The sequence below is a fragment of the Hylobates moloch genome, unplaced genomic scaffold, assembly GCF_009828535.3.
Source record: "Hylobates moloch isolate HMO894 unplaced genomic scaffold, HMol_V3 SCAFFOLD_2, whole genome shotgun sequence".
In the NCBI taxonomy this organism is placed as follows: Eukaryota; Metazoa; Chordata; class Mammalia; order Primates; family Hylobatidae; genus Hylobates; species Hylobates moloch.
In genome coordinates, this window is record NW_026652277.1 from 171,098,162 (window position 1) to 171,119,784 (window position 21,623).

The following is a 21,623-nucleotide window of genomic DNA, read 5'->3' on the forward strand; positions in this document are numbered from 1 at the left end:
AGGTAAGTTGATAGAAGTTTTCAGTGGGAAGATGTGCTAGTCTTCATGTGATAGTTTCTGTTTTCTTTTGGAAAAGAGGAAGCTAATTTATTCGCAAAGAATGAAGAATAAAACACCCCTAAGAGTGCAAATATGAATTCCCTAGGGCAGGGTCCCCAGCCTTTTTGGCATCAGGGACCAGTTTCATGGAAAACAATTTTTCCATGGACCAGTGTGGGGGAAGGTTTCACGGTTCAAGTGCATTACATTGATCGTACACTTTATTTCTATAATCATTACATTGTAATATATAATGAAATAATTATACACCTCACCATAATGTAAAATCAGTGGGGGCCCTAAGCTTGTCTTCTTGCAGCTAGATCGTCTCATCTGTGATGGGGTGATGGGAGACAGTGGCAGATCATCAGGCATTAGATTCTCATAAGGTGCACACAACCTGGATCCCTGAGATGCACAGTTCACAACATAGTTCGCACTCCTGTGAGAATCTAATGCTGCTGCTGATCTGACAGGAGGCAGAGCTCAGGCAGTAAAGTGAGCAATGAGAGCAACCCTAAATACAGATGAAATGAAGCTTTGCTCACCTGCCCACTGCTCTGACACAGCTCTTCATTTTCCTCCAAAGTCCACTCTTTCTTGGCCATTTTCATCTCAGCCAATACCACCAGTTATACAGACCAAAGCCCTAAAAGTCAATCTTTATTCTTCTCTAATCCTTATAAGACACAGCCCATCCAGCAGCAAAGCTCATTGGCTCTTCCCTCATAACCCACCTTAAAGCTGAGCATGTCTCACAGTATACAGAAGACAGTGTCTTCCCAAGCCTTCACTGTCTCTGGGTTGAACTTCTGCATTTGTCTTCTAGTTCTTCTCCTTGCATCTATTCTTAAAGCCTGAAAATCTGCTTTCTATGCAAAAGAGTTATCTTTTCAATACATTAATCCCATCATGCCATTCTCTTGCTTAAATACCTCCCAATGGTTTCTCATTGAGCTGAGAGTAAAATCCTCCTCCCCACTGTGGCCTGTAGCTCAGCCTGCCTTTCCCACCTGCCTCCTCCTGCAGCTCAGCCTGCCTTTCCCACCTGCCTCCTCCTGCTGCCTCCCTCCCTCCTACCAGCCTTTCCCTAAGCCTCGGAAACACTGAGGACATTTCCTATTTGCAGGCTTTACAGTTTCCGCTTGCTCAGCCCGGAGCATCCTGGCCCCGGTCTCCATGGGATGCTCACCATTGTTGAGGTCTCTGTCCAAACATGCTTCCCCAAAGAGGCCTTCCCTGGCTGCCCTATGGAAAGGCTGCATGCCCTCCTCCCACATCTTACCTTGCTTTATTTTGCTTCACAAAACACACTGCTATTTGAAACCAAGTCATCATCTACTATTTAATATCAATGCATCGGCTCTCTTTCTCCCTAGCATGTGAGCCCCAGGCCAAGCAAGGATGCCGTCTTTTCACCACCACCTGCCCAGAATCCAGAACAGAGCTGCACATAAAAGGAGCTCCCAGTACATGCAGAGTGACTTCTGTGTCTTCTGCGACAGAGTTAGGACAGAGGGCGGGGGTGGGGGAGTACAGGAAGGAAAGGGTGTGCTGCATCTTTTTAGTAATTACGCTCGTGCTCACAAAGCCTCGTCTGTGAGTTTTTCCATACATTGTCTCATTTATCCAGGGGTGTGGTCCCAGTACTCAGGCCTGGTGGCAGGGCATTCTGAGACAAGGGACAGAAGGACTGACTGCTAAGTGGGGGCAAGTGGGGCTGAGATGTAGATTTGCACACTCCCTCTCTCTCTCCATAGTAGACCTGAGAACAAGGGTACGAGGCAAGAGTGACAGCCAGGCTCTAAGGTGGAGGAGATCACACAGAAAAGATAGCACTTGGGAAAACTCACAGAGTGCCATAGAGTTTCCATAATATATGATAAATTAAATTAGGTAAGAAAATTACAGTCCAGTACTTAAAGTCAAAGACTACTTTTTGAAACTTCCAGATGTGTGTGATTTGGAGATAAATATTTGCATATCTTTCCTTTAATTACGTTTTTTTAAGAGAGTGTATGGAGAAGTTAAATACTCATGATTGCACATAAATGTTACCAAAAGTATATGGAATGTCTAATAATCATTAATAATGGCTAAACTGTATTGCATATTTACCAATTACCAAGAACCATCCTAAGGGCTTACCTGGATTTCTTTGTTAAATCCTCACAACATCCCTATGAAGTAAGATTCATTATTGTCCCTGTCATTTGAGAAAGGAAGACCTAAGCTTACAGATGTTACTTGGGCTCTGCCTCACTTTGCTGTCTTGTTCCAGCAATTTCACATGAGAGGCAAGACACAGTGAGAATAAATCATATAGTTCAAGAGTAAAACAAGCTTTAGTGTTTGCAGATTACTATTTTAAAAATCCTGATGGAAATCAAGCATTTTGAAGACAAAATACATAAGAAAATACTGTAGTGGTCCGTCTCGGTCATCTAGAAAGCATTTCACTACCTTGGAAGTAAATGGTACATGATAAAATAAATACTCTATTTCCCCACATCTGGCTCAGCATTGCAGTTTACCTAGTTATTTGCTCCTGTATTCCCAAATAAAACAGAGTCCAGAGATAGGAATCTTCAGGAAGCCACTGGGTCCTTAGAGTCTGAATCTGGGTGTTGCGGGAAGGTTGACGCCACTTCTCTTCCGTGCAGGCAAAGGCAGTGAGAAGAAGGAGCCAAGCTCCCTGCAAACTTTGTACATGTGCCTTTGTGCCTTGCCTATACCTCACTGTGACTCCGTGAAATAGACATTACTCTTTGATTAATTTCACCATGTGCAGCTGAACCACTGACTCTCAGGGAGGTACTTTCATGGCTGCAAAGCAAATCTTATGTTGAAGCTGGAATCCTAGGCTTCCACCTGATTATCAGAAAGGAGGGTATTTGCAGCCAAGGGAACTATTTGAAAATAACAACTTTAAATAAACAAGCAAGAAAACGTAAATAAATGAATAATATTCCAAAGAATGCCAAAGATGTGTTGTGTCCCTGCAAGTATGCTGAACTGTACTGAACTGACCAAGGCATTCCAGTTCAGTGGGCTTGCTGAGGATCCAAAGCTCAATGTCATTCGCTCACTGTTGACACCAAGGGCTTTGCCTATTAAAGGTCTTCCCTGCCAGGCACAGGTGTGTATTGGAGAGAAGAGCTGAGGATACCGGATCGTGGGACCTTGCACAGCCAGACTGTTAAGGGCTAGAAGAATATTTTCTAATCCGCAGCTCTGGGATCTGTAAAATCTGCTAGAAGGTATGAGAATACAGATAGGCTGCACCCTGATCACCTGGTGATATTCAGGTGCAGTGCAGGAGACACTGAATTCAGAAGCTGATGGAACATTTTTCCTAAATAAATCAAGTTGTTCAGGTGAGCTGACCAAATGACAAAAAACTCTAAAGTATTTTTTAAACTTTTATTATAGATTACAGTGATAATTGAAAAGTCAAAAAAATTAACCTACTATAAAAAAATACTTGAGCATGTAACTATATTTACAAGAAGCAGGTTGGAATTCTCAGGGACAGCTTGTGGAAATGAAGGTCCCTCATGGTCCATCACAACCAACCGTGTTCCTGACGACGCTGTTAGAGTGCGTGAGATGGGAGCGTGCATCCAAAGAAGGATGTCTGAGGCCGAGGCAGGTGGATCAGCCGAGCTCAGGCGTTCAAAACCAGCCTGGCCAACATGGTGAAACCCCATCTCTACTAAAAATACAACAATTAGCCGGGTGTGGTGGCAGGTGCCTGTAGTCCCAGCTACTTGGGAGCCTGAGGCAGGAGAATCGCTTGAACCCGGAAGGCGGAGGTTGCGGTGAGCTGAGATAGCTCCACTGCACTGCAGCCTGGGCGACAGAGTGAGACCTTGTCTCACTTAAAAAAAAATATGTGAACAAAAGCATTGCACGGAAAACACTTTTAAACAAGTTCACAAATAACAAGGATGGGGTGGAATTAACGGCCATCCTAAAAGAGCTGAAGCATTTGCCCAATCTGCCCAAGAAAGAACAATTAAGAGATTTGAACCGCTAAGAAATAATGTAGATTCTGCAGAACCCGCTATTGACATCAGATAAATAAAGAAACAGTTATAAGTATTAACATATATAAATTACTGAGTCCAAACTGCCTCCATCCCAAGTAATTAAGAGAATTGACTACAACATTTCAAATGTTACTTTTGAAAAATCATGCAGAGTCGTAGTAATATCAGAATGCCGTAGAGAAAGTTAATGATTATGGAGCTCAAAAAGGAAAAGTAAATGAGACTGTAATATTGTGATTATTTAACTTAGTGTACAGATTGATCTTGCCTTAAATAATTACCAATTAACTTCTACTAAAAAATGTAGTAGGTATGGTATGTGTATAACACACCTGGGGAAAAAGAAGTAAAATAAAAGAACATTGACTGGGCGCGGTAGCTCGTGCTTGTAATACCAGTATTTTGGGGGGCCAAGGCGGGTGAATCACCTGAGGTCAGGAGTTCGAGACCAGCTTAGCCAACCCTGTCTCTATTAAAAATACAAAAATTAGCCGAGCATGGTGGCAGGCACCTGTAATCCCAGCTACTTGGGGGGCTGAGGCAGGAGAATCGCTTGAACGTGGGAGGCAGAGGTTGCAGTAAGCCAAGATTGTGCCATTGCACTCCATCCTGGGCAACAAGAGTGAAACTCCGTCTCAAAAATGAAAAATAAAAAATAATATTAAGGATAAACTAAAATACTGAGAATAAAAATGTGTGTGTCCCATTGAGAAAACATTTTCTGAGTTCCCACTGAGCTCCACACACAATGGGAAAGCAGAAGAAGGATGGAAGTGGTAGAAGCTTGCATTCCAGTGAGAGAGTTAGATGACTCAACTGTAATGCACAGGAAAAAGTAAATGCTATAAAAGAAGAAGCCTAAATCAAGGGCTACAGGAGGACTTAATTTTGGAAGAGGGAACAGGAAAGAGCAAGTGGTCAGAAAAGGCTTGAGGGAGACTGCTTTTTGCTGGCTTTAGCATGTGGTGGGCTTTCAACTGGCTGAGGACCAGGAGAAGCATGCTTAGGGAGAGGGAGCTGGTCCACAAACAGGCAGAAAGGCATGTATTATGAAGACGTGCCTTGCTAATTGAATTGCTTTTCTAAACAGTGGATGAAAAATAAAACAGAAACAGAGTGATTCTGTTAGTCAGGTTCCCTGGAAGTAAGCTCTGAGATGGAGACTCTTGCACAGAAATAACACCTATAAGAGACTGAGAATGCTATCCTTATCAAAATTCCAATGGTATTTTTCACAGAAATAGGAAAACTATCCTAAAACGTATATGGAACCACAAAGACCCTGAATAGCCAAAGCAATGTTGAGCAAAAAGAACAAAGCTGGGACCAGGCGTGGTGGCTCACGCCTGTAATCCTAGCACTTTAGGAGGCCAAGGCGGATGGATCACCTGAGGTCAGGAGTTCAAGACCAGCCTGGCCAACATGGCAAAACCCCATCTCTACTAAAAATACAAAAATTAGCCAGGCACAGTGACAGGCACCTGTAATCCCAGCTACTCAGGAGGCTAAGGCAGGAGAATCACTTGAACCTGGGATATGGAGCTTGTGGTGAACTGAGATCATGCCACTGCACTCTAGCCTGGGCAACAGAGTGAGACTCCATTTCAAAAAATAAAAATAAAAAAGACCAAAGCTGGAGGCACCACACTGCCTGATTTCAAAATACACTACAAAGATATAATAACCAAAACAGCATGGTACTGGCATAAAAACATTCATGTAGACCAAATAGAACAGAATAGAGTGGCCAAAAATAAATCCACACATTTATAGTCAGCTGATCTGCAACAAAGCTGCCAAGAACATAGCACAGGGAATGGACAGTCTCTTCAATAAATGGTATTGAGAAAACTGGATATCCACATGCAGAAAAATGAAACTGTGCCTTATCTCACAACATACAAAAGTCAACTCAGAATGGATTAAAGATTTAAATATAAGAGTTGGAACTGTAAAACTACTAGAAGAAAACATGGGAGAAAACTACATGACATTGGTCTAGGTAGTTTTGTTGTTGTTGTTGTTTTTGATATAACCCAAAAGGCACAGGCAACAAAAGCAAAACTAGATAAATGGGATTATATCAAACTAAAAAGCTTCTGTACAGCAAAGGAAATAATCAATAGAGTGAAGAGATAACCTATGGAATGGAAGAAAATATTTGCAAACCAAAAATCTTATGAGTTAATATACAAAATATATAAGGAACTCAAACAATTCAATAGGAAGAAAACAAATAACCCAATTTAAAAATGGGCAAAGGATCTGAATAGACATTTCTCAAAAGAAGACATACAGATGGCAAACAGGTACATGAAAAAATGATCAGCATCAGTAATCATCAAGGAGATGCAAATTAAAACCACGATGAGATATCTCTTCACACCTATTAGAATGGCTATTATCAAAATGACAAAAGATAGCAAGTCATACGGTTTGGCTGTGTCCCCACCCAAATCTCATCTTGAATTTTAATCTCCATAATCCCCACATGTCTAGGGAGAGACCTGGTGGGAGGTGACTGGATCACAGGGGTGGTTACCCTCATGCAGTTCTCATGATAGTGAGTGAGTTCTCACGAGATCTGATGGCTTTATAAGGGGCTCTTCCCCCTTAGCTCCTCACTCACTCTCTGTCACCTGCCACCACGTAAGGTATATCTCTTCCACTTCTGTGGCGACTGTAAGTTTCCTGAGGCCTCCCCAGCCATGCAGAACTGTGAGTACTTTATACATTACCCAGTCTCCGGTAGTATCTTTACAGCAGTGTGAGAATGAACTAATTCAGCAAGTGTTTGTAAGGATGTGGAAAAAGAGAACCCTTACACACTGTTAGTGGGAGTGTAAATTAGTATAGCCATTATGGAAAACAGTATGGAGATTCCTCAAAATGTTAAAAATAGAGACACTGTATAATCCAGCAATCCCACTTGTGGGTATATAGATGCAAAGGAAATTAAATCAGTATGTTGAAGAGATATCTGCACTTTCATTTTCATTGCAGCATTATTCACAGTAGCCAAGACATGGAATCAACCTAAGTGTCCATCAATAGATGAATGGATAAAGAAAATGTGGTACATATACACAATGGAATACTATTCAGCCTTTAAAAAGAAGGAAATTGGCTGGGCACAGTGGCTCATGCCTGTAATCCTAGCACTTTGAGAGGCTGAGGCAGGAGGATCACTTGAGTGCAGGAGTTTCAGACCAGCCTGGGCAACATAGCAAGACCCTGTCTCTACCAAAAAAATAATAATAAATAATAAATAATAAATAAATAAAAAGAAGGAAATCCTCTGATTTTCGACGACATGAATGAACCTGGAGGACATTATGCTAAGTGAAATATACCAGTCACATAAAGACAAAAACTGCGTGATCTCACTCATATGTGGAATCTAAAGTGAAATTCACAGAGGCAGAGAGTAGAACGGTGTTTAGCAGGAGCCTGGGGAAGGAAAGTGGATTGGGAGATGTTGGTCAAAAGGCACAAAGTTTTGATGAGACAGGATGAATGAGTTCTGGAGATCCACTGCAGTATGGTGACGCTGGTTAATAATAATGTATATTTGAAAAGTGCTAAGGGAGTAGGTCTTAAATGTTCTCACCACAAAAACATGAGAAGCATGTGAGGTGATAGATATGCTAATAAGCTTGATGTAATCATCCCACAGGGTATAGCATGCGTCTGTCGAAACATCACATTGCGCACTGTGGATGCGTGTAGTTTCTATTTGTCAGTTAGGCCTTAATAACGCTGGAGGCAGGAAGAAAGAGGAAGAAACAGGGCTGGGCAGGAGAGGTGAGACTGCCTGGAGGAGGTCCCAGGCAATCTCCACTTGAGGCCAAGGGGCTGGGGCTTTGTGCCTGCACATTAGCCAGCCCATGCAAGCTGCTGGAGGAAGGGGTAACCTTGAGCAAAGTAGCTCCTGTCTGAGGTGGAGGGCAATTCCCAGGGTGAGACCCAGCCATCAGTGGCTCACATCCCAGTGCCTGGGGAGAACCTGTTCTGTAGGAGGGTTGGGGCAGTACTCAGCAGCAGCCTCCACAGTGACCTATGATGTAGTAAAGGATAAACTCCAAAAATGTTTGAAAGTGTTCGCGTCACTGAGGTCTATTTTAATGAAAAGAGCCAATGGGATTAAAATAATGGTAAACTGATCCTTTGTAGTTCATAAGTGTGATGAGTAGGATTTCACACTCATGTGTGAGATATGCCTCCCTCAAACCTTATAAATGATGATGGTACGTTAAAAAAAAATAATGGTAAACCACAGAAGATTCCACGGGAATTTTTGTGGCATGTAAAAACATGACTTCCTGCTCATATTAGGCCATTCTTGCATTGCTATAAGGAAATACCTGAGACTGGATAATTTTTAAGAGATTTAATTGAGTCACAGTTCTGCAGGCTGTACAGGAAGCACTGTGCTGGCATCTGCTTCTCAGGAGGCCTCGGGAGGCTTCTACTCATGATAGAGGGCAAAGTAGGAGCACGCACATCACATGACGAAAGCAGGAACAAGAGTGAGGTGGGGGGTAAGGTGCCACATACTTAACAACCAGACCTCACCAGTACTCACTCACTAGGGCAGGGACAGCACCAAGCCGTGAGGCATCCACCCCATGATCAAAGCACACCTCCCACCAGGCCTTGCCTCCAACACTGGGGATTCCATTTCAACACAACATTTGAGCGTGATCAAATATTCAAACTGTAGCACTGCTGTTCTAATGAGTTAGAAGTTGAAGATGCACCAATATATGTAACAGAAAGATAATGAGAGGACTGTAAGCCATTCCCATGGGTGTGCCGTCCTTCATAAAGGAGCAGAGCCAGCAGCCTACCCATCATTACGGGACTTGCACTGAGCTAGGTCAGCAGTAGCAGAAACAACTTTATACTGATGGGGACTACAAAGCTTTAACACCCAGGTCCACCAAACATTCACCCTTACACCCAGACCCTCATACACGTTTGCAAGACTGGACAAGATGGGTCTGCCTATTCCTGGCCATCGAGACAAATTGCCCTCCCCGTGGCGAGAATGAAACCCACAACCTGGGTGTTATTAGCACAACCTCTCATCAAATTGACACCACCAGCCATAGATTACGATAATAAGAAAATAAGGCAAATGCAGCTAAGCCGATATGTCCAAGTTGGAAAAACTAATTTCATCTTAGAAAAACAGCACACTAATGAAGCTTTTAAAAATTAACTTGTGATTAAAGATCATACAGAGAGGCAGTGTTGGTGAAAAACCACAATGAACATCAAAACAAGCATGAGTTCAGAGTCTGGAAATGTAACCAGAAGGTTACTGTTTTTAAATATACAGAGAAGACACATATATTTGTTTCCTGTTTATGATATATACATATTAGAAAACAAGAAAATTATTTTTTTTCAATCTACCACTAATCGGTGTGACAAAAATCCATGACCCTCCAGGAATTTGACCAGCTCTCCAGGCAATGGATTCTTCAAATGAGAGCAAGTTGAAGTACTTCTGGTATCAGAAGATGTAGTCAGAATCCCTGAGCCTAGAGGGTATTCTTAATCTATGCCTGAAAATGATTGAAATGGACATCAGTGGAGGCAGCTAAGCTTTGGAAATCTTTAAGCAGGCAAAAAAAAAAAAATTGTATAAGTAAACCTAGAAGTGTACCTGGCACACAGCAGAGGCTCAACATGTGCTAGATTAATTCATTAATTCATTCAAAATTATGCTGGCGGTCAGTTTATGACAAATAGATTAAGATAGTGCACTGATGCACTGCCATTAGGGTATGATTAGTAAATCAACGTTATACCAAAGAATTCCTTTTTATGGAAAAAGTACAGTCAATTTTTTAAAACTTTCGGCAATACTGCAGAAGTAAAGGAACCATGGTGAACGAACATGATTATTTTTGTAACATTTCCCAAAGTAAAAATTTCAGCTGAAAAGAAACCTTTATAAATTGGAATAAATGCAGACTGGAGTAATTCTCTAGCACAGTGACCAACATTTGGACACATCACATAAGTCTTAAAGGTCACACAATGAGTCTAGTTATATGTGTTTTTCCACTCCAGACAGCTTGAAATTTAGTGTCTAATTCAAAAGTCCAAAACTATAAAACTCCTGAAAATAATCTTTCCAAATGACTAGTTTACTTTCCCCCGGAACTGAAAATAGGATGGAAGGGAGGTCTAATTCTGAGAAAGTAGAATCTCCTTCTGATGTTTTGTTTATAAAAATAGTAAACATTTTACCTAACCAGAAAGGGCTAAATTTCACATCTCAATTTAAAAGTATTTGCAGGCCAGGCATAGTGGCTCACACCTGTAATCCCAATGCTCTGGGAGGCTGAGGCAGGAGGATCACTTGAGTCCAGGAGTTCAAGACCAGCCTAGTCAACATAGTGAGACCCCCATCTCTACAGAAAATTAACCAGGGGAGAGGTGGTGCGCACCTATGGTACTCAGGGGGCTGAGGCAGGAGGATGACTTTGAGCCCAGGAGTTAGAGGCTGCAGTGAGCCATGATTGTGCCACAGCACTCCAGCCTGGGTGACAGAGTGAGACCCCTGCCTCTAAAAAAGACAAAACCACCACCAGAACAACAAAAAATCCAGTATTCGTGATCCCTTTCAAAGCACTGATTCTTCTGCTTCTCAGAGCACTCAGATTGCACCTGATCTTTGCTTGCCAGAATCATCATTTTATGGTTTGGCAAGGAGTTGTCTGCAGGCTTTGCCCCAGTAATGGTTCCAAAGACGTTCAGCCACAGCTTGAATAACCTGCACCTGAGCACAAATGTGGCATTCGTAGTCAAGCACCATCGTTCCCCTTCAGTTAGTCTCGTGACTTTTTTAAGTAGTAACTCCACACCTGTCAAATGCTGTTGGAAGAGACTCTTGAATAGTTCTAGGAGAACCCTCCTCTGGGAAGAAATTTGGGACAGAAGAATTTTTCCTAAGAAGGAAGAAAAGATGGATGAGGAAAGCGCTGACTTCCTCTCATGAGGACCAACAGGCTCCAGAGTTCCTTTAGCGGCTGTGTCAGCAAGATGCCCAGAACTGTCTCCAGGCGACAGCAGAGGTCAAGTTCAGGTCCACAGAGTCCCACTGAGCTCCTATAATTTAGAACCTAATTCAATTCTAACCTGATGGTGAAATTATTCAACAGTTTGCTTCTGGGCATTGAAATAAATAATAAAAAACAGCAAATTTAATACTGCCATTGTTGACATTCTCTACAGTGGCATCAGAAACTCCTCAAAGTCCTGTTTACTTCCAAGTGGCCATCTTCATAGTACATTGTCCTTTGTGAAAGCTCTTTGTAAAGAGAACGTATGTCTATATATGTAATATTTGCACCATGCATTACAGTTTTTAAAGAGCTTGGCAAATATGAATCTTCTTTACTACACAGCACTCCTTTAAAATAAAGCATTCAATAACCAATTTTTAATCTCTTCATTGTAGCACAGGTAACTGTGTCCTTATGTTAGGAAATTATGCCCCTTAGAATACCAGTTATTCCAATTTGTCAGCCTAAAATGTATATGGAGTACTTACTATAAGTCTACACACATAGCATTTTTTAGCGTAATAAAATATTCCCTATTTTAATGGACAAAACATCCGAAAGAGATTCTACTTTCTCAGAATTAGACTTCCCTTTCCTCCTCCTATTTTAAGTTCCAGGGAGAAAATAAACTACTTATTTGGAAAGCTTATACTCAGTGGAGTTTTATAGTTTTGACTTTTGAATAGACATTAAATTTCATGCCACCTAGAATGGAAAAACATATGTAACTAGACTCATTCCACGGCCTTTAGGACTTATTTGACGTGTCCAAATGTGTCCAACTATGTGTCTACATGTCTGTTTATTGCTGATGGAAACAGCAACAGTAATTCACCTTCAAAATCCCTAAAACGTGGTTGAATAAACAAGTAAAGAATGTGGGACGGTGTATAATGCCGAACTGCTGTAGGTGCAGAGTTAGGGAGGGAAAAACCCAGAAGGTTATCAGAGCCTCAAACATTCAGAAAAGACTTCCTGGAGGAGAGAGGCCTTCAACTAGGCCTCGAAGGACAGTATTTGGAGAGAGAGGAGGAGGTAGGTAAGGTGTCCCTGCCAGTAATTACAGCCTCATGAAAGAAGCCTGCAGGGCTTCTTTTGGTATTGAGATGGTATTGAGATGGCAGAGAAGAGAGGTCCAGGGTGCCGCAATCTTCAGGCACAACTAAGAAGATCCCTGCAAAGGCAACGGCTCCTCTGGGCCAGCAGAGAAAGTGGAGACCCCAAACAGGGGCTCTCAAGATAGGATGGGGCTGCGGCTGGGAGCGGCACCACCTTTGGGAGGCTGGCAAGGCAGGCAGGCCCACGGGGGAGCCGTGGCTTGCTGGCTGGGCTTTCTCCTGCCAGCAGCACTGGCGTCCTCCAAAATTGCTTCCTACGGCTTTTCTATTTCTCTTAACTTCATCCACTGTCTTTTCTTGTGTCCTGTGACCCACTCACTGCCATGCCACTGAACATGCTGTTAGAACAAGAAAACAGTAGTCTATGTCATGTTAATCACATCCTCCTCGATCCTGGCCAGAGTTCTCTGCCCATACCCTTTATAAAGCAGTGGACAGTCCCCAGATGGGCTTGCTGGAAGTCTGCACCGGCGCTGCATGCAGGAGAGCCCCGGGCTGCGCTGACCACACTGACATGCTGGGTTGTCACACCCTGCACGGATGCAGACAATTCCATACAGATGGATCAGCAACTTTGCAGGTCTTGACAACTATGAGCCCAGATCCGCTGAGCCGGGATGCCTCAGCAAAAGGTGACTTCACATAGGGTGGCTTGAAAAGGCAAGCAATCCTGGCTGACTGCATCCCTTCCCCAGGACCAGCACCCACCAGGTGACTCCTTTTACCCTTAACAAACTCCATCTGCCAGTCAGAGCCCCTTATCCACGAGCTTGCACAGTTTCAGAATCACTCTCAACAAGCAGAGATCCATTTGCCTCTCTGAGGTGGGACCGTACAGGTGCAAGAGCCTCTTAGACCATTGGCTGCAGGTTGGCCATGATAAACAGCCGCACCCAAGAATGCTGAGCACGCGGTTACTGCATGTAAACAAGTCCCGGCTTCACTCAGCTGGAGCTGGCACTACGTTGGTATTTATGTAATGCTGCATTGGCAGACATTTCATCTGCAGTATATGTTGAAATAGACAGATAATTATTTAGAACAAATAAAATAAGCTACTTCTGAGGATGACTTGAAGTGGGCACTGACTTGCTGGGACTCTCAGGCCAGCCCCTACCACCCAAGGTGGCTCTCTACAGAACACAAAGGTCCAGCCTAGAAGGGAGTAGCTGAGGTGAGTGCCTCAGGACAGGCCAACGCAGTGATGTTCATTCCAAGAATATTTATGATGAAGAGAACCCAGGAGAGCTGAAGATTAGCGTCACACTTTTATAACAGAGAAGAGCTCACCTGCGCCAGGTGCCGTGTCCCGCTGGGGCCTGGCTACTCCAGCGGCTCCTCTGCTGCTGCAACGTGCCCGACCCCGACCTGCAAGTCCTTCTAATAGAGTAGCTCTTAGCTCCAGCCTGCGTGTCAGACCAAAGCCCACACTTTGTCCACTTCTTACTTGGTTTAGTGAGAAGGGAAGGAAAAAGGAAGAAAAAGAGGAAAGGAGGAACAAAGGAACAGGAGAAGGAAGAAGGCAGAGCAGTAAGGGAAGGAAAAGGTGGGAAGGTGTGGAAATAAGCAGCAGAGATGAGAAGGGGCAGAGGAAGGTGGCTCTGTGGTCCTGGCCTTGTTCATGGCAAAACACACTTATACTTTGAGGGTGTTCTGCTTCCCTAAGGCACACCAGGGAAGGTCAACAGTTTCCTGTGGACCAGCGAGAAGAAGAGCCCTGTTTAGAAAAAGCAGGCAATAGGAAGAGACAAAAGTGACTGATTCTCTGAAGTGCCAGAGAACGAAGAACAGTCCAGGTGTGGCCTCAGAGCACAGCAAGGTAAAGAGCACACCTCACCTACCCGCCAGCTCACGCTCCCAGCCGGAGGCCCTGGCCCTGCACAGCCAGCCCCTCCACCTCTCCTCCAGGAGCCTCCATCCGTGAAATCAGCCCTCAGCCCTCTCCCAACTCTGCTCCTCCAGCTGAAATACTGCCCGTCACACCAGGGCCACATCCCTCTGGGACTGCAGCTGGAGTGGCCCTGCCAGTGTAGCAAAGGGCATCTCTGGGGAGGAGATGGTCTCAGCAACTTCAAACACATTTTCTGTTAAGTTTCCTCTTGTATTGTGATGTCACAGAGCACGCTCAGCAGGAATTTGTCCCCCAAGAAGTATTCTTTGCTGCAATCCATCTTCAATTCACAATGGGAATAACCTGCTCACTATCCTTTGTATTTTTCTCACCTGCTTTCATGTTTTTTTACGTCTCTGTTAGGAGATTTAAATTATTTAGGGACAAAGCTGAAGGTGTGTGAATGGATAGATGAAGAGATGGCTGAACTGATTGATGAACAAAAAGTTCACCTGCCAGTAAAAACAGAGGAATGGAGTAGAATGCAGGAGGCCAGAGGCTGCAAGGGGCATTTTACAGTTGACCTAGATGGTAATTTGGAGAGAGAGAGAGAGAAATGACACCAGCCTTGAACTTGAGAGATGCCATTTTCTAAATTACCCTGTGTGGCTAAATGACTTTTACATGCTAGCCCAAAGAAATAACTGCCATGCATTTCATTGTGTGAGAAAACATATTACAAGTTCAAGAAAATAAGAGGAAACATTTTAACATCAAGATGGGAAGGGATAAAGACAGTCCAAGAGGCCGTGGAGGGGGCTGGATACAGCTGTCCACGTGAGAAATGGCAGTGACTTCTGTGTGTTAGGGGCAGAGGAGATGGAGAAAATGGAAATATTTGAAAAATAGTGAAGACATATAAAGGACAGGTCTTAATAACAGAGAATTGTGAGGGAGGAAGAAGGATGAGTAAAAGATAACTTCTGGATTTCTGTTCTGAAAACAAAATTCTGAAAAGGGAAATGGAATGAGGAGCACATTTATAGGGAAGGAGGGAAATTGTAAGTTGCACTGTCCTTCATTGTTAAGATTTCACCAAATGAGAGACATTCAAATAGAAATATTCCCTAAATAATAAGACATTTTGTCCTGGGACTCAATAAGAAATGCCTGGTGGGAAATAATAGATTTTATTCAGCCATTTAAGAGTGTTCAGGCCTTGGGGGATAACTATCATCATTAATGGAAGAGCACTCTTGTCATTAATGATGGAGATGGTCCATAGAAAGTGACACAGAGCGGGGACAGAAGATGATCTAGGGTGCAGTTCTGAGTCTCACCCTCTGCTATGGTTTGGGTATGGTTTGGATATAGCTTGTTTGGCGCTGCCAAGTCTCATATTGAAATTTGATCTGCAATGTTTGAAGTGGGGCCTGGTGGGAGGTGTGTGGGTCATGGGGGCAGATCCCTCAGGAATGGCTTGGTGCCATTCTCAGGGGAGTGACTTCTCATGGGAGTGGGTGAGTTCTCACTCTTAGTTCCTGCAGAAACTGGTTGTCGAAAAGAACTTGGCAGCTCCTCCTCTCTCTCTTGCTTCCTCTCTGGCCATGTGATCTCTGCACACACCAGCTCCCCTTCATCTTCCACAATAAATGGAAGCTTCCTGAAGCCCTCACCAGAAGCAGATGCTGGTGCCATGTTTCTTATATAGCCTGTAGAGCCACGAGGCAAGATAAACCTCTTTTCCTTAAAAATTATCCAGCCTCAGCATTCCTTTATAGCAGCCCCAACAGACTAAAACACCTGCATTTAAGGGACAGACGACTCCCAAAGGAGACCAAGAAGATGTAGCCACAGATGTAGGTCAAAAACCACGAGAGTTTACTTCTATGGGCACCAAAAGAAGAATGTGTTTAAACGAAGAGAGCAGAGTCAAAAATTTCTCTTAGAGGCAAAGTAAAATAAAGGCTGAAAAATGTCCATTGAACTGAGCAACAATGTGTCTTGGGTAAAGCAGTTTTCATATAGAGGTAAAACAGAAGCCAGATTATAACGGGTAAAAAAATAAATGAGAGTTGAGGAAGGCAGCAAACACAGGCAACTCTTTTTAAAAAGTTGATTTTGAAGAAGGAAAGTGGGGCCAAATGTTGGTAGCGTTTTGGGTTAGACAGAGACTTGTTAGTTTTAAGATGAAAAGACATGACTATGTTTAAATGAAGAAAGATATGAGCTCCATGAAACTGAAGGTACAAAAAAAGAAAGGCTATAATCTATTGTACAAGGCCCCTGAGGAGGTGGGAAGACATAGTGGAAGAATTTGCCTGAAATGAGAAGGGGCTCAGCTCTTCCATCGTAAGCCAGCTGAATGGGAGTTGTGGGCATGACTCGAGCAGTTCAGACGCACCACATTTCCTGCTGCTCTCTAATATCCCCAAACCTGTCATCTTTCCCCTTTTGCCTGTGATAGTCTAATGATAATCCTGAAGCATATACAGATATATTTCTTCTCCATTGATAAAGCATCATATAATCTTCTGGAGACACAGGCGCCATTGAAATAATTTCTCAATTTCCCCACTGTACGTAACTGCCTTCCGTGAAGCTTGCCACTAAAATATCACTTGACTGAGAGGAGGTGGTGTTGGTGACTGGAAAATGTATGTCTTGAGAGCATGGTGTTCTTTTACTTGTGGAATATGAAATACCTGCTTCCGAATTCCTCAAGGTCCTTCTCCTTGGAGAAGGGGTTTTCCTCTTGCCAGATCATGCCATTCATCCCCTGTGGTAATGTCTGTAGACTAGCAAGGAAATGTGTCTAAAATTCAACAGCTTGCCAGCACCTAAGAGAAATTATCAGAAATATTGTCCACTTCCTCTTATATATTTCTCTCTGGAAAATTTTTTCAATTTCACAGGGTTTTATTGTCTATATTATAGGGATTTGTTTTTAATTCTTCACAATTTCCTTACACTCCTCCAAAGGAATATTTAACATGTACACTTTTCTTTTTCAATTCTGCCCTTGGTGAGTCAATTTATAGTGTGATTTGTTATTTTATTATTGTCAAATATTGCTTATAAGAGAGAGGCTTTGGTTTGGTAACAACTAAACACTAAAATAAAAAGAAAGTAAGGAAAAAAGTTGTTTTTTTTGTTCGTTTTTGTTTTTTTAAAGAGAGGCTTTGGGAAAACTGGCAAACTTTCCGCTCTTCCGAAGGTTACTTGGTATATGACCGATCTCCAAGCATTTATTTATCTGGAAAAAATCTGTTTGTGATTCTGCCTATGTCAGGGCAACAATGGCTACAAGATACTTTGAAAGATGGTGGGATATGCCACACAGGGTACTGTACAAACCTCAGGGTAAATCACGTTAAATAGAACTGTTCTCCTCCCATCTGCCAAAGCACATCTACTTTTCTTCAAACCAAAATGTAGTTTGACCTCCAAGTAGGTTTCCTAAACAACCCTGCCCTTCTCCATTCCTCCTGGTGCCACCTTGAGCTGGCCTTCTTCTGAATACTCTTTCATTTATTGGTAATTGTGACTTACTTATGTATATTTATGCTTTGTTAGCTTCTTTCCCCTTTTGGAAATTAATCTCAGCAGAAACTGAGTTGAATCTCTTCTATGTATTCCTAAGCATAGCTGTCCTTTGAGCACTCTGTAAATATTTGTCTACTGACTGGTTGAAGATTTAGTCTCACACAAGTACAGGTGAACTGCATCTCATTTTAGGACTCTGATGGGAAGTATGACTGTGTTACACAAGATTCTGGATCTTTTCCTACCCTCGGGTGAATAAAGAGCCATAATCAATTAAAAATGTCTGCTATGGGACTGAAAAGATGGCAAGAAGAGGTGGAGACTGTGCCGCTGTACCAAGAGTTTGCCACTTCTTTTTAGTGGGGCATTGAATGGTTGATTGTATTAGTCTGTTTTCACACTGCTGTAAAGAACTAGCTGAGACTGGGTAATTTATAAAGAAAAAAGGTTTAATTGACTCGTAGTTCTGCAGGCTGTACAGGCGGCATGGCTGGGGAGGCCTCAGGAAACTTACAATCATGGCAGCAGGTGAAGGGGAAGCCAGCCCATCTTACATGGCTTGAGCAGGAGGGTGAGAGCAAAGGGGGAAGTGCTACACACTTTTACAACAAGCAGATCTCATGAGAACTTACTATCATGAGAACAGCAAGGGGAAAGTTCCACCCCCATGATCCAATGACCTTCCACTAGGCCCCTCTCCCAACATTGGGGATTACAATTCAACATGAGATTTGACTGGGGACACAGAGCCAAACCATATCATTGATGGTTTGATAACAGGCTTTTGAGATACGTAATGTGTAGCTATTTCCTTTAATTACTTAGCATAATGAATTTCATCAAACCTAAATATATATCAGTGGTTTGATTGGTTAGTTGGTGGGTGGGGTTTTTTTGGTGGGGGGTGGATTTACCCTCTATTTCTTAATCTGACAGTATAACTTTTGGTCATGTGATTGTTTCATAAAATATATTGGGATTGCATACATCCTAATTTGCAGTAATTTTATTTTCTTGGTAGATACAGTCTTCTGTAAATGGATTTTTATCTTAGCAAGTATTTTTTATATACATATTTTCCACCAATGTAGCTAGTTTGACTAGATGTTATTAAATAGGGAGAAAGTCTAGCTCTAGTTCATGTTTTCTTTTGCTTAAGGAAAACAAAAATGCTCAACTTTTGTTGAAAATGAATGTAAGGCCAACAGTAACATTATTCAAAATATAATAATGTCCTTTTTAAGATAAAGTAAATTGGAGTTGTCTCTTTGTCACCCCAGTTACTGTCTCTAAGGCCACATTTCTGTTCTCATAAGATAGGTTATATGAAAAGAAATTGAAGCACCATTTACATTAGTGTAAGGTCACAAATTAATCACTTTATAACCTATTTTCTCTTTTTGTTTTTTTTGTTTTTTTGAGACGGAGTCTTGCTCTGTCACCCAGGCTGGAGTGCAGTGGCGCGATCTCGGTCACTGCAAGCTCCGCCTCCCAGGTTCACGCCATTCTCCTGCCTCAGCCTCTCCGAGTAGCTGGGACTACAGGCGCCCGCCACCACGCCCGGCTAATTTTTTGTATTTTTGGTAGAGACGGGGTTTCACTGTGGTCTCGATCTCCTGACCTCGTGATCTGCCCGCCTCGGCCTCCCAAAGTGCTGGGATTACAAGCGTGAGCCACCGCGCCCGGCCAACCTATTTTCTCTTGAAAACTCTTTCTTTATAGAAGTTCTACCAGAAAATGGCTCACACTATTGAACTTAATAGGTTATTACTACATGTTTTGCTCAGTATTCTAAGCCAAGTCATCAGGAAAAGATGATAGTTACCAGCTCCCATTGTCCTGTTTGACATCAGTGAGAAGATGCTTTATTTATATTTTCATGTGTTATTTATTCCTGTCAGAACATATATCCATTTTATATGCAGCTAAAATTCCTGGGGCTTTTCATTAATCAACTAAACACAGTGTGCTTTAAGGAAGAGCTGTGGAAGGGAGTATTGCCAAACCCTTTTAGTAAAACTGAAATGATATTTTCTTGGTTAACTGAAAAAGAAAACATTTATGATGGTGTGGACTAGCATCAGAATTAATTTTACTCTACAATTGAATTTATGGTCAAAGTGTCATATTCCTATGTATCGTATTATATCTTAAATAAAATTTATTAGCTGAATAAATATTTGTATGCATGGTATAATGGAATAAAAGAGGGAGCAATGGAGACTTTATTTCAATAAGCGAGTTTTATATACAACAGTAAATAATTAAATCCAACTGATTCCAGAACTCATAAGGCACTTCTTTTATAAGGATAAATGCAGTATTGGTGTTAGATTGAGTCTATAACTTATAACAGTATCATACTTGGGAGGAAGAATTTGAATACAAGGGCAGAACAGAATTTGAATCTAGTTTAAATGAGAGAAAATCTTTGTAAAGAGCTGGCATAATGAAGGAAGAAGTGATTTGACATTGGCATAGATTCTCTCTGCTGTCAAAGATGTGAAGAAGTCGCTTCATCCCACTGCCCCACACTGGGCATTTTAGCCAGTTGACTGCTGGTGGTCTCAGACAAAGAAGGAACACTTTCAACACCACCATCAAGGACTTTCGTAGTCTTGATTCTTATACTTTGAATAACTCTTCTTTGAGTTCTATTAACATTCATCTTTATTTTTCTCAGTATTGTAGAATAGAATGTTTAGACTTCCCAGAATTTTTTTTTTCTCATGTAAAAGTCTCAAAAAAATGGTGTCTCTTCTGTATTTCTATCAGTCGCTCTTTCTTCTTTGTCCTTCATACTTGAGTTAATCCATCTCATGCTTCAACCTCAGTTTTGGCGTGTAATCACCATGTTGTTTTGCTATCTCTAATGATGGAAGTGAGTTAGGTGAAAGCAAAGATGGTGTTTGTCTGTGTCTATATCCCTAGCCACTGACCTAGTGGTCAGCACTTAGCATGTGGTAAAAGCTTGTGAAAGAAGCATTTCAAAGTTTAGTTCCAAATCTCATCACCTCGATAAATTACTGAACAAGGCACTTATTCTTTTTGAATATTTTTCTCATTTATAAAATGAGGCTAATAATATCTTCTCTCTGGGTTTTCATGATGAGCAAAATAATGATTGAGAGATTTGTACCATGTAAGATAGGATTATTTTTCTAAACTTCAACTGGAGGAAATTCTGTCAAGACACGGTTTTAAGTTTCCAAGTGGTATATTTCTGTGCATTCTGTTGGCATTCAATACTTACTGCCCACTGAAATTAGTCTTCTTCTTTTATCATAATATTCTTAAGGTGTTTGCCTGGCCTCTTGGTTTCAAGGACCACCTCTATAAGAGACTCCGCAATCTACACTTCAACACTTGATCATTTACCTCTGCCCAGAATCATGTCTGTAAGAATTAGCTCCATCAGAATTTCGTCCAGGAGTCCCTAGGTGGACACCTTGCTGCTTCTCCCTGCTACAACTTAATCTCTCCAAGTGCAACCCCTGTCCTTTTTAACGTCACCCGATGGTGTGGGTACAGCTGGCTGTTCATTGCCCCTCCTGCTCCCATGGCCGCCCCAACCCCTACACACACCCACACCCCCCACCCCTACACACACACTCACACTCCCACATACACACTCACACCTCCACCCCTACACACACACACACTCACACCTCCACCCCTACACACATACTCACACATTCACACTCCCACTCCCACCCCTATTTCTACACACACTCACATACACACACTCACACTCTCACACTCCCACCCCGACATACACACACACTCTGACACACACTCACACTGTCACACTCTCACACTTCCATCCATAACACTCCCACAGTCCCACCCCCACACACACACCTCCACCCCTACACACACTCACACTCCCACATACACACACTCACACCTCCACCCCCACTCCTACACACACACACACTGACGCTGGCTCTTGCAC

At 42.4% G+C, this 21,623-nt stretch overlaps 1 protein-coding gene and 1 pseudogene across 1 annotated transcript in view; both read left to right on the forward strand.

Annotated features, from left to right (window-relative positions):
* The window catches only part of PACRG (parkin coregulated), a 580,605-nt gene that overhangs the window by 485,383 nt on the left and 73,599 nt on the right, over positions 1-21,623 (forward strand). The window lies entirely within an intron of this gene.
* LOC116477888 (small nucleolar RNA U13) lies at positions 8,254-8,349 on the forward strand (annotated as a pseudogene).